General features: G+C 36.3%; 1 protein-coding gene across 1 annotated transcript in view; it reads left to right on the plus strand.

The window, feature by feature from the left end:
- PLXDC2 (plexin domain containing 2) overlaps positions 1 to 14929 on the plus strand; it is a 357321-nt gene that overhangs the window by 335891 nt on the left and 6501 nt on the right. The window lies entirely within an intron of this gene.

Consider the following 14929-nt stretch of genomic DNA (forward strand, 5'->3'; position numbering starts at 1 on the left):
AAGAACCTCATTTCACCAATATCCTATTGTGGAGCATTGAGGCCCTTCCTATTTTTTCCTGTTTTAGTTAGCCCCAATGTGAACATATTGAACAGCTAATATTTATTAAATTCACTACTGGAAGTGATTTACACTTATTACCTCTCATGAAGAGCCTATGAAGCACTAAGATTATCTCCATCTCTCATACGAGACAGTTGAAACACAGCACTTAGTAAGCAAGTGCTCAACATCATGCATTTGGTCAGTAGTGGGGTCAGAACTTGAGCCCAGGCTCTCCAACTCGAGGGACCGTACCCTTAATCACTTGGCTGTGCTGCCTCTCGGTGTGTAAAGGGTTTTTCTTCATCTACTGTATGTAGAAATGCACGGTGATGTATATCCAAGGACATACATTATGTCCTTAGGACAGATTCCCAAAAGTAGAATCAAAGGAAAGAAACAATTTAAAAGAACTTAGCAAATATTGTCAAAATCATTATACAAGTTCATGTAGCTTGTTGCTATTATTGTCTGTTTTTAGTGATGATAATGACAGTGGTTTATATCTGTGTGTTTTGTTCTTGCAGAAAATATACACCAGTTGTTACACATTTTGTGGACACAAACACTCTTCCTCGTATAAAATGTTTACATGGGCTTCAGCTTGTTTGTAAGAAGGAAATGCAATAATAAAGCAAGTCATCACCCCATAAACTATGTAATTAAATAAGTGAATTAACCGTTTATATCTTGTGTCTGCTTACACAGGATCAGGTACAAGAATTCCATTCTCCTAAAACATTCAATCTCTATTCAATCAAAGAGAAAACTCTATTTTTGCCGGGCGCGGTGGCTCACGCCTGTAATCCTAGCACTCTGGGAGGCTGAGGTGGGTGGATCGTTTGAGCTCAGGAGTTCGAGACCAGCCTGGGTAAGAGCGAGACCCCATCTCTACTAAAAATAGAAAGAAATTATATGGACAGCTAAAAATATATATAGAAAAAATTAGCCGGGCATGGTGGTACATGCCTGTAGTCCCAGCTACTCGGGAGGCTGAGACACTCCGGAGGATCGCTTGAGCCCAGGAGTTTGAGGTTGCTGTGAGCTAGGCTGACGCCATGGCACTCACTCTAGCCTGGGCAACAGAGTGAGACTCTGTCTCAAAAAAAAAAAAAAAAAACCTCTATTTTTTACTAACTTACCTCCTGTAATTCTCCATTATCCCCCTCTGATCTGAGACTGAACATTTTCTTGGACTTTTTACTGAATTGCTTACATTTTGTGTTTATCTGTGTAGCTTTTCACAGTAAATTTGAAAAGGATATCTGACGATAGGCACATATGGGCACAAAGAGATGTAAAGGCCATTGGAATCCAAGAAGGGGGGACTGGGAGGGCCAAAAACTTACCTACAGGGTACAATGACTGCTATTCTGATGATGGGCACACTAAAAGCCCCAACTTTAACATTCATGTAACATTCATACAAGGTATTCATATAACAAAAACTTTTGTACCCCCCCCAATATTTAGAAATAAAAGCCGATTTTGAAAAAAATCCATCGCACTACACAAGACCTTTTAAAAGTAGAATATATTATCTTGAAACAAATGATAGAGAACAAATATTAAAATAAGCATGTATTCCTTAATTTTCAATAGATTTTGATAAAACTGGTATCTGTTTGGAACAGTCAACGTGTGTTAGGTTGCACATTAAATTTAATGGCTGCTGAACATTTCTAGGCATAGATTCTGTGACTTGTAATAAATTTCACTGTTTCATGACGGTAGGTCACAGAGATAAATGTTTGCACTACTGAACACTATTCTTCGCATATCACTATTCAAGATTTTTAAATAAAATATAATCTAAGTGAAGGTCAAGAAAATAATATTGTAAAGCAGTAATGATAGGAAATCAACATTCCCATGAAAGGATTCTATTTGGACTATAATAAAAATAATTTAGACTCGCCATCTTACTAAAAGAATTAATGTTGAAGACTGTCCTTGATTTTTCTTAGCATATTTCACAATGGCCAGTGCTTGGACACTTATGTTAAGGTTTGATTATTTTATACACAGAAAAATGAAGAGAAACTGACAAGAACCTAGTGAAAAAGATGATCAAAACCTTGAGAAGAAAGATTTGATGAGGAAAATATTAAAGTTTTTTTTTTTTTCTTACATAGAAAAGTAAAACAAGAGTACCTAATCCTGCTGCTACTGCTGCTGGAAAGAGCTATTTGAAACATCGTTAGAGAGGTAGGAATCACGTTAAAGGGTTAATTTAAAATGGAAAGGAAGAAGCCAAAATTGCAGGAACCATGCTCCTTGTATTTCAGGAAGGGGCCGAGATTGTGCGATGGCAATGGATTTTGCCTTCAAATACAGGTTATAATTAATTCTTACTCTGAGTGTCATCCTTGCCCTCTTGGGTGGAGACAGATAGTCAGCATATCTTAAGTTAGATATGGACTTCACGTTGAATGTTTAGTTTTATAAAAGATGCAGTCTTTATAAAATGTTACCCTTTTTGAGCAATAAGTTATTATTAACCAAATGACTAGGGATGTAAGAGTATACTACGATCTTTATGTCTAAACTTGCAATTGGGTCATAAGTGCTATCCTTATTATTTTCATTATCATTTTTATGGAGCTTTGGATATATATTCATAAAAAATAAAAATTAAATAAAATGAAGAAGTAAAAACTGCTTTCAAAAACAGTTTATTTTCCTCAAGGAGAAAATGATCTTACCATTTGTTTGTTTGTTTTAGAATATTACGGGGTACAGATATTTTGGTTACATGAATTGCTTTTTTACAGTTTGAGTCACAGTTATAAGTGTGCCCATCATCCAGATAGTGTGCATCGTACCTGTTAGGTGTGATTTTACTCATCCTCTTCCCCCCCTTCCCACCTGCCTGATTTCCACTGAGTTTGATTTCCATTGTGCACATGAGTGCAGACTGGTTAGTTCTCGTTTAATACGGAGTACATGTGCTGTTTGTTTTTCCATTCTTGCAATATTTCACTTAGGAGAATGGTCTCTAGTTCCACCCAGTTTGTTACAGAAAGTATTAATTCATTTTTTACGGCTGAGTAGTATTCCGTGGTACACACATACCACATTTTATTACTCCACTAATGAATTGATGAGCACTTGGGTTGATTCCACATCTCACTGTGAATTGTGCTGCTATAAACATTTGAGTACAAGTGTCTTTTTGATAAAATGGCTTTTTTTTGCTGGATAAATACCCAGTATTGGGACTGCTAGATCGAATAATAGGTCTACTTTTAGTTCTTTGAGGAATTTCCATACTATTTTCCATAGCGGTTGTACTGGTGTGAAGCCCCACTAACAGTGATAATTATTCCTTTCTCTCCACATCCACACCAGCATCTATTGTTTTGGGACTTTTTGATAAAAGCCGTTCTCACTGGAGTTAGGTGATATCTCATCAACTGTAAGAATTCTAGAAGAAAATGTTGGAAAAACTCTTCTAGATCATCAGCCTAGGCAAAGAATTTACGACGAAGATCCCAAAGGCAATCACAGCAACAACAAAAGTAAATAAATAAATGGGACTTGATTGAATTAAAAAGCTTCTGCACAGCCAAGGAAACAATTGACAGAGGGCATAGACAACCTACAGAATAGGAGAAAATCTTGCATGCTATACATCCAATAAAGGGCTCATAGCCAGGATCTACAAAGAACTCACGCAAATCAGCAACAAAAAATTCAAACAACCCCATTAAAAAGTGGACAAAAGTCATGAACAGAAAAGCTTTTCAAGAGAAGATAGACTAATGGCCAAAAACATGAAACAATGCTCAACATCTCTAATCATCAGAGAAATGCAAATCAAAACCACAATGAGATATCACCTAACTCCAGTGAGAATGGCTTTTATCAGTTTCACCATTTTTAAATTGTGCTTGAATTAGAAGTTACAAGATGGTTTTTACAATAAAATCTGAACATAAATGTCTAAATACCAGTCATTGTTCATATCATTCTTTAAAATTCTTACCACTTCTAGAGAATCAAAATATCTGCCCTTGGTGATGCCTGGTATTTTCTATTAGCAAAATTCTAGGATGTCAAAGCAAAAAGAAAGCTCACATGCATGCAACCTAGGGATTTAGGAACTTTTCTAAAATAAACTGTATGAATTCTCCAAGTATCTACAAGTAAATTTCCTTGAGGGTTCATGTTTTATCCTAAAGATGTATATGAATTTTGCATTATGCTCAATAATACAGGCACGTGTGTTTGCTGTATAAAATGATTTCACACAATCTTCAACTAATATTAACATTCCAAAAGGTGATTCTTCTCTCTGTAGGTACACCACCCCAGTTGTACAGTTCTAGATACTATAAAATCCAGATAAATTCAAACCAGCAGAGACCTCTGTTTCTGGAAATTAAGTGGGTAGTGTCCTTTCTATGCCTTTGTTGGAGTCAAGTGAAATGTAGAAATAGAGCCTCAGAATGGTGAAGCAATTTTCTTGGATCATTTGACACCTAGTAACAGAGCCAAGACTTCAACTCAGGACTCCTCATCCTGGCCCTATAGCCTGTATGGTTCTAGCAGCGACATAGCAAGAGGCTTTTGAGCAGTTTGCCACTCAAGGGGATTCCCCAGCCCAAGAAATATTTGTGGATAGCAAGGACCCATGGAGAATATGATTAAAGAAATGCAGGCAGCTGTGGCCCTCAAGTTTTCCTGGCAATCAATAGTGCCACCAGGAGAGAAGCCAGAGAAAGGAGCCAGGCAAGGATTCAAAGGCTGCTGGTGGGGAGGAAAAAAAGTGTTTGCTAAAAGTTTGGCATCTTGCTTTGCAGCTGCTAGATAAATAGCTCTTGGGAGTCAAGAAGATATGATCCATTGACTAACCTATACAGTAAATGGAGAAATCGTTTCATAGAACCACAAATCTTTTCTTTCTTGAAGTTGTATATTTTTAATAACTGAGTTTTGCCTTTAAAGTATTTCTTAGTCTTATTTTAGCCTTAAAACTCAAGGGGAAAAAATGATTCATTGAAACAAAATACTTCATATTTTTATTTCTTAGATGAGGCAAAAAATGGTATTCACTTTTGATGAGTTCCTACAGGAAGGAAAGGTTAGGCAAAAGCTAACTGATATTGTTGCCCTTCGTCAAAGAAGGTATGTTATTAGATGACAGTTTTCCAGAAATATAGAAAAATATAGGAAAAATAGGTGAAACTGAGTCACTGTAAAAAAGAAGTGTTTACGTGTTTGTGATTTCCTTTCCTCACTTTCTGTTCTAAGATGCTAGAATTTTATTCATGTACGTTACTGAATGTTTTCAGTTCAAGTTCATGGTGATTGCCTTATATATGTAATCACCAAAATAAGATTTCTTTTATGGATGTCATCTTCAATTTACTCTTCTAGGTAACATTTTCATTTAAGTTCATTAAAGTAAAATAGTGGTTGTAATTTAAGGAAAGACTTTCTTCCTTTCATTGGGAAGAATTATTAAAAATGTCAAATAAAATATCTTATACTTCACCTCTTAATTTCCATTCCCTAACTAGTTTTAATGGTACATAAGACCATGAAATTAGATAGATGATGATGATTGATAGATAGATAGATAGGTAGATAATCTTCATAGGGGAGTTCTTAATAGATGAAAGAATCAAATGAATAAATAAATAAAAACCTGCCAAGTCACAATTCATTTGGGCATTTGTAAACCTGAGTTATGTTGTTGTGAGTACCTGATACATGTTTTACGTATTCCAATCCTTTCTTCTGTTACTCTCAAAGAGAAGATTACTCTACTGACAGTACCAACTATGGAGTAATTTCTTCCTTGTGACTTTGGTAATTGTTCTTTGTTATTAATAAAATAAATACATAAGCCTTTCTATTTGAGGAGACATAACAGAAACTTTAATTTTAGCAATAATTATTGCCTCACAATAATGAATTTATTCAATTATAAGATCATTTTTCCACCAACTCCACTTATGTAATTATTTTCTGGCAGAAATACAAAGCAACCAAGCTTAATAAGTTGATTGTTATGGCATGCTTTGGTTTATAAATAATACTAGAATTATTTGTGATTGTAGGAATATTAGATTTTAAAATTTGAGTTTCAGAGATCAAAAGTATTGGGAATCTAGGGAATACAAATGTAAAGAAATTTCTTACACATAATGGTACTGATCATGTTTTTCGTAATTCTATCAGAAGTGATCAACCAAAGGTATTTTTAATTTGCAAATAGAGTAAGAACATTTTGCACTATTTTCTTGTAGTGATCACTCTATAAAAACGTTCTTAATATAAACAAAATAATTTTCAATTCAAAATTAAAACAATTTTCTTACATAGTAAATGTAGGTTCAGAATTATTCCTTGTTTGCATTCTCTACTTTCAGCTAATTACTATATTTGTATTCTAATTAACATAGTACTTATTTACTATTGATAAGATACATTTTGAATAGATGCAACATCATTCGTGATTCCAAAAAAAAATTTTTTGGAACATTGTGTGCCAAGTGTTATCCTTGGCACAGCTTTTGAAGAAGAAATTATATTTACTTTGTAAAAATGAGGAAACCTTTTCTTCTATAAAAAGAAAATAATTTGTCATAATTGTTTAAAATCTTTAGTGCAGCTTTAAGTCCTAGGCTTCTAGTAAGAGATAATATTTTTTAATAGTATGTCAGATTTTTTTCTTATTTTAGGTCTGAATTTATGTCCCATATTTTTTTCTTAGCTCTTTCCCTTGATGTCGACCTTGAAATGTCTAACTGGGATTCATTAGCTTGTAACTTGACTTGAATCCTGAATATGTACAAATGTAATACAGAGAAAACGATGTAGCATAGGAATAAGTAAAGAATATTGAAATTTAGTCAGACGTAATCTCAAAATTTATAATTTACAGTATTTGGTTGTCAATTTTTAAATGTATCATATGTTTTATAAAGAGGAGCATACATAGTATCTCACCAACAGTAGTGGGGTTCATTCTTGTTAGGGGAACACAGTCAGCCTCCAGTGTGTTCAGCAGAGAGTGACTGAGAACATTAAAGACTTGAAACTTAGGCCAAGGTAGCTGACTTGTTCCCAGTGGATCCCAGGAGTGGACACAAGAATCTTTGGGGAGATGCTGTGAAGATTTAAATATGGACTCATCATAAGGACCAGTAGTCAGAGGTACTCAGAGATACAACAGGCTCAGAACTCTTCATCACCAGAGGTATGTAAGCATTCAAGAAGGCCCCTTTATCAAGGACTTCAGAAGTTATTTAGATATTTTATAAGTGGTTAATGTAGAATAAATTTAAAGTTCATCTGTTCCTGTAAATCTAGGATATTCTGAATCCCTCTACCCTCGATATTGTATATATATTAGAAAGATGCAAAAAATGTGAAGTAAATGAGAAAGCGTGTTTGTGCATGCTTACAGTTAGTTTATGAAAACACCTTATTTTTTGAGTAACCCAAAGAGAAAAAAAATAAAACACAAACAACAAGGAAGACCATAGTTCTCCTGTTCAGAGAATAGAATTACTTATGAGGTAATAATTGGGCGAAGCGCCCACTGACTTTTGCCATTTTATGGAACTTTGCAGTATTGGATAATGCCTTAGATTTCATGCTCAGGTTTGCCTTTAGTCAAAAGTGTGCATAAAAACAAAGGAACTAATCATTACAATAACAAGTGATGTAAATTTTCTTAAACAAATCTATTCCCATAAGGACTTACTTGAAACAGGAAAAAGTAACATAGAGCAAGAGATATCAAGTACTAGTCTTTCTCCCATAGTACCTCCCGCAAATGAATTTCTTACATTTCATTAAGATGAGAAATGGATGGTTAAATAGGTATGTTTTCTTTAAACAGGTAGGAGAAGCATACTGGCCAGTTTCTACTTAAAATAAGGCATTTTGTGTTTTTTCTTCTATTTTCATCTTTTTCTTTCTTTCTCCTAAGATTTACGACTTTTGGAGTGTTTGGTATAACATGTAAGCTCTGCCCAAAGTCACTTCTGCTACTCTGTTTCCTAACCTCTCATATTCTGCCAAGCAGCCTTAGGGAATTTTTAAATATTTGCACTCACAGATTTTTCTGAAATTTAAGTTGGCATTTTTTCCATTCCTATTTTTATTAGAATCTGCAATCAGTATCTTTTGAGTATAATCACTGCTGGTGGACAAAGTGCTCTTTTCTTCTCACCTATTCTCTTAACTATAGCAGACAGTGACTTCATTCAAGTTGAAATTCCTGTATGCCCATAGTGACGAAGACGTGTGTAAATATGTTTCTCTGACATTGAAGGGGTAGAAATTTCCAATCTTGATCAGAAGGAACCAAGAGGAAGCCACAACTACTTAGTTAGCTTTCCATCACAATTCTTCACTTAAGGAAATATATCATTATTTCACAATGAAAGGTGAGTGTAATAGGAAAATAGTCAAAGTCGTAGTAACATTTTCATTTAGATCAATTTGGTGAAAGATTTTGTAGGAATAAGGAATGTGACTTAACAGTAAATACAAAAAGAGTCCTTTAAATGTCAAAAGGAAGTACTGAAGATTGATTCTAGGAAGTTGGCAGCGGTGGTGGCATAATTATTTTTTATTTGCCAAAGTAGCTTCATAAAAACAGACAGAACAACTAGGCATCAAAATCAAAAACCTGTGGACAAAATTTATAACACAACTAGCTAACAGCATATGGCCAAAGTGTAGGCACCAGCCCAAAATACAGCAGCGAATACCAAACCACCAATAGCCACCAGAACTGAATGCTGTGGGCATCTGAGTGAGAGAAAGTAAAGGGAAACAACTCGAGGAGTCTGGCAGGTTTAAAACAGGATAACCACAAACTAGGTGACAGGCACTGACTGAAGAACGCAGCAGGCCAGTGTGAGAACAGCAGAGAGTGGGAGGGCGTGTACTGACACCAGTCTCAGGGGTGAGCAGGGGACAGGCGTAGGAATTTTTGAAGGAGCTAGAACAGCATTGCTGGAGAATTCTCAAAACTGACCTGCCGGAGCTGTCTTCCATGACAGTGCCCAACATTCTGAGGAAATGCTGGGGATGAAATAAAAATTCAAGAGATGAAAAATAAAAGAAGGCACCTATGAAATTTGGATAGGGAAACAAAGTCAGGAAATGTCAGAAAGCAAGACATCATTTTTTTCTTAATGATAGCCATCATTTATTCAGCTCCTGCTATGCATCAGGCACTGTTCTATAAATTATATACATTTAAGGTGCACAACATGATGTTTTGGTATGCATATACATAGTGAAATGATTACTACAGTTAAGTATTTTATCCTACCCATCACCTTCTATAGTTACCTTTTTTGTGGGATAAGAGCACCTAAAATCTACTGTCTTAGCCAATTTTCAGCATAATGTACAATACAATATTGTTAACCGTAGTCCTCACGCCATATATTAGATCTCTACTCTTATTCATCCTACATAGCTGCAAGTTTGTTCCCTTTGGGCTATTTTCCTGTTTCCTCCTCGTTCTGCCCTGGTGATCACCAGATACTCTCTGTTGTTATGTATGTCACTGTTTAAAGAAATTCCACATATAAGAGAGATTGTGCAGTATCTTTCCTTCTGTGTCTGGCCTATTTCACTTAGCATAGTGTTCTACGGGCTCATCCATGTCGTCGCAAATGTCAGGATCTCCCTTTTCAGGGCTGAGTAGTATTTCATTGTGCGCATATACCACCTTTCTCTGTCGATGGACATTTCAGTTGTCTCAATGTCTTGGTTATTGTGAATAATGCTGCTGTGAATATGAGAGTGCACATTGTCTACAAGGTGCTGATTTTATTTCCTGTGAGTATATAACCAGCAGAGGAATTGCTAGGTCATATGGTATTTCTGTTTTTAATTTTTTGAGAATACTCCATACTGTTTTCTGTAACGGCTGTACCAGCTTACATTCCCTTTTCTCCACACCCTCACCAACAGTGTTATCTCTTGTCTTTTGCCATTCTAACAGGTATGAGGTGATATCTTACTGTGGTTTTGATTTCTGTTTCCTGGGTGATTAGTGATGTTGAGCACTTTTCATATACCTGTTGCCCTTTTTTATGTCTTCTTTGGAAGAAAATCTAATTTTGCCCCCTGTCTGACTGGTGGACATCACTCTAAATCTGCAAATGAGTAGTTTCCACTGTTGGATTTGATGGCACATATCATTTTATTGGGTTGTTTTCTAATTGTGTGATTGAATGTGGATTAAAGCACACAACTACTTTAGAGTAGAAAATAGCTCACCATTAACCATTCCTAAGGTCACAGCTGATTAGAGCTTCACTTGACCGCTTTCTTTACCTTCACTTAGAAACAGATGGGTGCTCGGGACACGAGTAACTGTATGAGAACAAATTCTTCAGGAACATTGCCAGTCTTAATTGTGGTTGGGAGCAGCACTAACTTACATTTGACTTTTACTAGGATATTTATGACCAAGGCAGCATTATCTTGTCTTTTAACCCAGTCACTGTGCAACACACCCACTGCAAAGTACTTTTCTTTAGAGTAAATTGCCTGTCTAATTCCAGATTATTACCCAATTTTAGTAGAAAATAGCCCCTTGTGGAAATGTGGTTCAAGAAATGAAAAAATCAACATACAGTGAACTAAGGCTAATGCTAAAGAAAACTGGAATATTCTCAGCTTGTACCATGGAAAATCAGTCAGAACTAAAAGATTCTATTCATGCAGTGCTATCCGGTAGATGTTCTTAATGTCACAAGGGGGTATGATGAAGACAGAATCAAAGATGACTCTGAAGTACTGAATCTGAGCAACTGGGAAATTATATTTTCTAATGACAGAGTTACAAAGACCAGAAGGCAAAGTTAGTTTAGGAAGGGAAATGAAGGGATGGATTTTGAGCATGTTTGGTTTGAGCTGATTGGGCCTCTTCAAAAAATACCATGGAGCACTACTCAGCCATAAAAAATCTAGTATCTTTTATAACAGCCTGGATGGAACTGGAGACCATTCTTCTAAGTGAAGTATTGCAAGAATGGAAAAACACGCACCACATGTACTCAATACTAAGTTGGAACTAATCTATCAACACGTATGTACACACATGGAAGTAAAACTCGACGGAAATCAAGCAGGTGGGAATGGGGAGGAGGGGGTGGGTAAATTCACACCTAGTAGGTACAGTGTACACTGTCGGGGTGAAGGGCACACTTATAACTTTGACTCAGACTATTCAAAAGGAAATTATGTAACACAAACCTGTGTACCACCATTATATTCTGGGGGAAAAAAAAACACCCGAAAAGAAGGAATGGATTAAGGTAGTCAGGTGAGAGAAAATATGGACGTTACAATAGTGGAAGTTGAAACCCAGGAGAATAAAGAAGACCCATATGGAGAAGATGAAAGTGCTTGTGACTAAACCTTAGGATATGTTGACAGTTAGTGTTTAGGAACCAGAAAAGGGGACTATTTAAGAAAAACAAAACAAAAACACACAGAAAACAGAGCGAGCTGTAAGAGAACATAGCACACTAGAAAGTTACAAAAGGGAGAAAGTCAAGAATGAAGAGAAAGGCAGCAGTGCAAAGTGCTCTAAAGAAATCACAGAAGAAGAAGAGAAAAAAAGGTATTAATTTGACAATGAGATCCTTGGTAACCTAAGAGGATGTATGTTCAAGGGAGAGACCAGGCACTGGATTTAAGGGGGTAAAAAAATGGTTTTGTAACGTGAAGGCAGTAGCAGCAGTAAGACATTCAAGAGACATACAGCCCTGAGGATTCCAAGAACATCAAATAGAGGCTTTTTTTCTTCTCATGTTGAGTGTAGGCATAAGGTAAGAAACTATGGAAGGGGTGTTTTAAGGTGCTTGGGAAGGAGAGAGGAATGAAGTGAACTCCATAGCAGAGACAGGATTATCAAGCAGGAAAAGCAATTAACTATGCAACCGAGGAAGAGTATTTTAGATGAGAAAGAAGCACGAGTAGATACATAAGCATTGATGGCAGCAGAAGATTGGATCTTCTTCATGGTTTTATCTTCTTAGTAAAAATAGGTGGAGAAATTAACAATCTGAGAAAGGGCAGCATGAGATTGGATATGGCCACATACTGGAGGTGGCTGCTTTGAGTTGAGATAGAACGAGCAATATAAACCATACCATGCTCGTGGATCAGAAGAATCAACATTGTTAAAGTGTCTATACCCGAAATGATCTACAGATTCAATGCAATCCCTATTAAATTTCCAATATCATTTTGCACAGATATAGAAAAAATAATTTTATGCTTTGTATGGAACCAGAGAAGACCCCGTTTAGCAAAAGCAATCTTAAGCAATAAAAACAAAATGGGAAGTATTAATTTGACAGACTTCAAACTATACTACAAGGCTGTGGTTATTAAAACCACTTGGTATTGGCACAAGTGCAGGGACACAAGACCAGTGGAACAGAACAGAAAATCCAAATATAAAACCATCCTCATATAGCCATCTAATCTTTGACAAAGCAGACAAAAACATACTCTGGAGAAAAGAATCCTTATTCAATAAATGGTGCTGGGAAAACTGGATAGCCACATGTATAAGACTGAAACCTTAGGTGTGAAACTTAGAATTCTAAAAGAAAATGTAGGAAAGACTCTTACAGACATTGGCCTAGGCAACGAATTTATGAAGAAGACCCCTAAGGCAATCACAGCAACAACAATAATAAATAAATGGGACCGGATTAAATTCAAAAGCTTCTGCACAGCCAAAGAAACAGTCATGAGATTAAACAGACAACCTACAGAATGGGAAAAAATTTTCACATGCTACACATCAGATAAAGGACTGATAACAAGAATCTATTTAGAACTCAGGAAAATCAGTAAGAAAAAATCGAACAACCCTATCAAAAAGTGGGCAAAGGACATGAATAGAAATTTTTCAAGAAGATATAAGAATGGCTAACAAATATATGAAAAAATGCTCAACATCTCTAATCATCAGGGAAATGCAAATCAAAACCACAATGAGATTCACTTAACTCCAGTGAGCATGGCCTTTATCAAAAAGTCCCATAACAACAAATGTTGGTGTGGATGCGGAGACACAGGAACACTCACACATTGCTGGTGGGACTGCAAACTAGTGCAACCCCTGTGGAAAGCAATATAGAGATACCTTAAACAGATTCAAGTAGACCTACCATTCGATCCAGCAATCCCATTATTGGGCATCTACCCAAAAGAACAAAAGACATTCTATGACAAAGATACCTGCACCCGAATGTTTATAGCAGCACAATTCACAATTGCATATAGCAGCACAATTCACAATTGCATATAGCAGCACAATTCACAATTGCAAAGATGTGGAAACAATCCAAATGCCCATCAATACATGAGTGGATTAGTAAAATGTAGTATATGTACACCATGGAGTATTACTCAGAGTCTCTTTTGTTCTCCTGGAGAGAGTTGGAACCCATTCTATTAAGTGAAGTATCCCAAGAATGGAAAAGTAAGCACCACAAGTACTCACCAGCAAATTGGTTTCCCTGATCATCACCTAAGTGCACATTTGGGAATAACACCAATTGGGTATCAGACAGAGGTGGGAGGGTGGGGGAGGAGATGGTGTATACCTACATAATGAGTGCAATGTACACTGTCTGGGGAATGGACATGCTTGAAGCTCTGACTCGGGGGGGATGGGGGGGGCATGGGCAATATAAATAACCTGAACTTTTGTACCCCCATAATAAGCTGAAATTAAAAAAAAATATTTAAAACAAAAGTAATAAAAGGGAACATTTCTTGTAAAAAATAAATAAAAGAGATGGAAGTGGATATTTTCAAAATGATCCAGGAGGAGCCCTGAAATAGGGAATGTTAATGTCATTAAAGGTGTTGGAGGGGATAAAGCAGACGAGAGAAAAGCAATGCGCACAAAACCAGTGGCTGCCGTTTTCTAAGGACCTGGAATGAGTCTTGCAGGTAGCATCAGAGCCGCACTGATGATGAGTGTCCCTCTGTCCTTGGTTGTCATGTCCATTCCACCCACAGAACCATCCTGATGACTCAAATTCAGAGGAAGGTAGTTTTCCACAAAACTCACAGCATTTACAGCCAGATGATTTCAGTGGATACTTGGTTTTTTTAACCAACTCTTAAATCTCATTGTTTAGCTCCTATTCAAGCTTTTATATGCAAATATATTATTTTGCCTAAATGTACTATAAATGCCTCATGTTTAGTACTGTTTTCCATAGAAATGTGTAAACAGTAATTTTATTAGCTGACTAAAGGCATTTATTCCCACATGAATGCACTAATAGTCACTGTCATATTCATTCTTGGTTTGGGCAACGAAGTGGCCACTAATGGACTGAAGTCAAAAGAGGAAAAAAATCAAGAAGATAGCTTGTCACCCAAGAGTCTCGCTGCTGTGCCCCCAGTGAGGCCATCAACCATAGAATAAGATCTATGAAAGTCAACACAAACACTTACTGTGAGTTTCCTTGTGTACAACACTTGGCTGGCTAAGGTAGATCTCGGCTCTCTGCTCCAGGTGAAGGTAAAAAGGAGGGTACATTATCTGTAAAGAATGATAATAAAACTCACTAAAATAAGGTTGCTTTTTATTATTACCATGTGTCAGAAATTCTAAGTTGTGTTAGTGATAAAATATTCCTCCCTGAAAAAAACTTTTGCCAACCTACATGCAAGAATGGGTTCCCTTACTTCTGAGTTTTATTGACATGATATTAATATATATGTGTAAGCTTCAACTTTGCACAATTTTATTATTTATCCTTTAGTAAACATTGTCTCCTACACGGAAAACATGGAAGTTAATTCAGAGAATTCCCAGTTACACACATGGCCCCTCACAGCAAACTCAGCTGCATGCATC

Source organism: Eulemur rufifrons, chromosome 25 (genome assembly GCF_041146395.1).
Source record: "Eulemur rufifrons isolate Redbay chromosome 25, OSU_ERuf_1, whole genome shotgun sequence".
Classification (NCBI taxonomy): domain Eukaryota; kingdom Metazoa; phylum Chordata; class Mammalia; order Primates; family Lemuridae; genus Eulemur; species Eulemur rufifrons.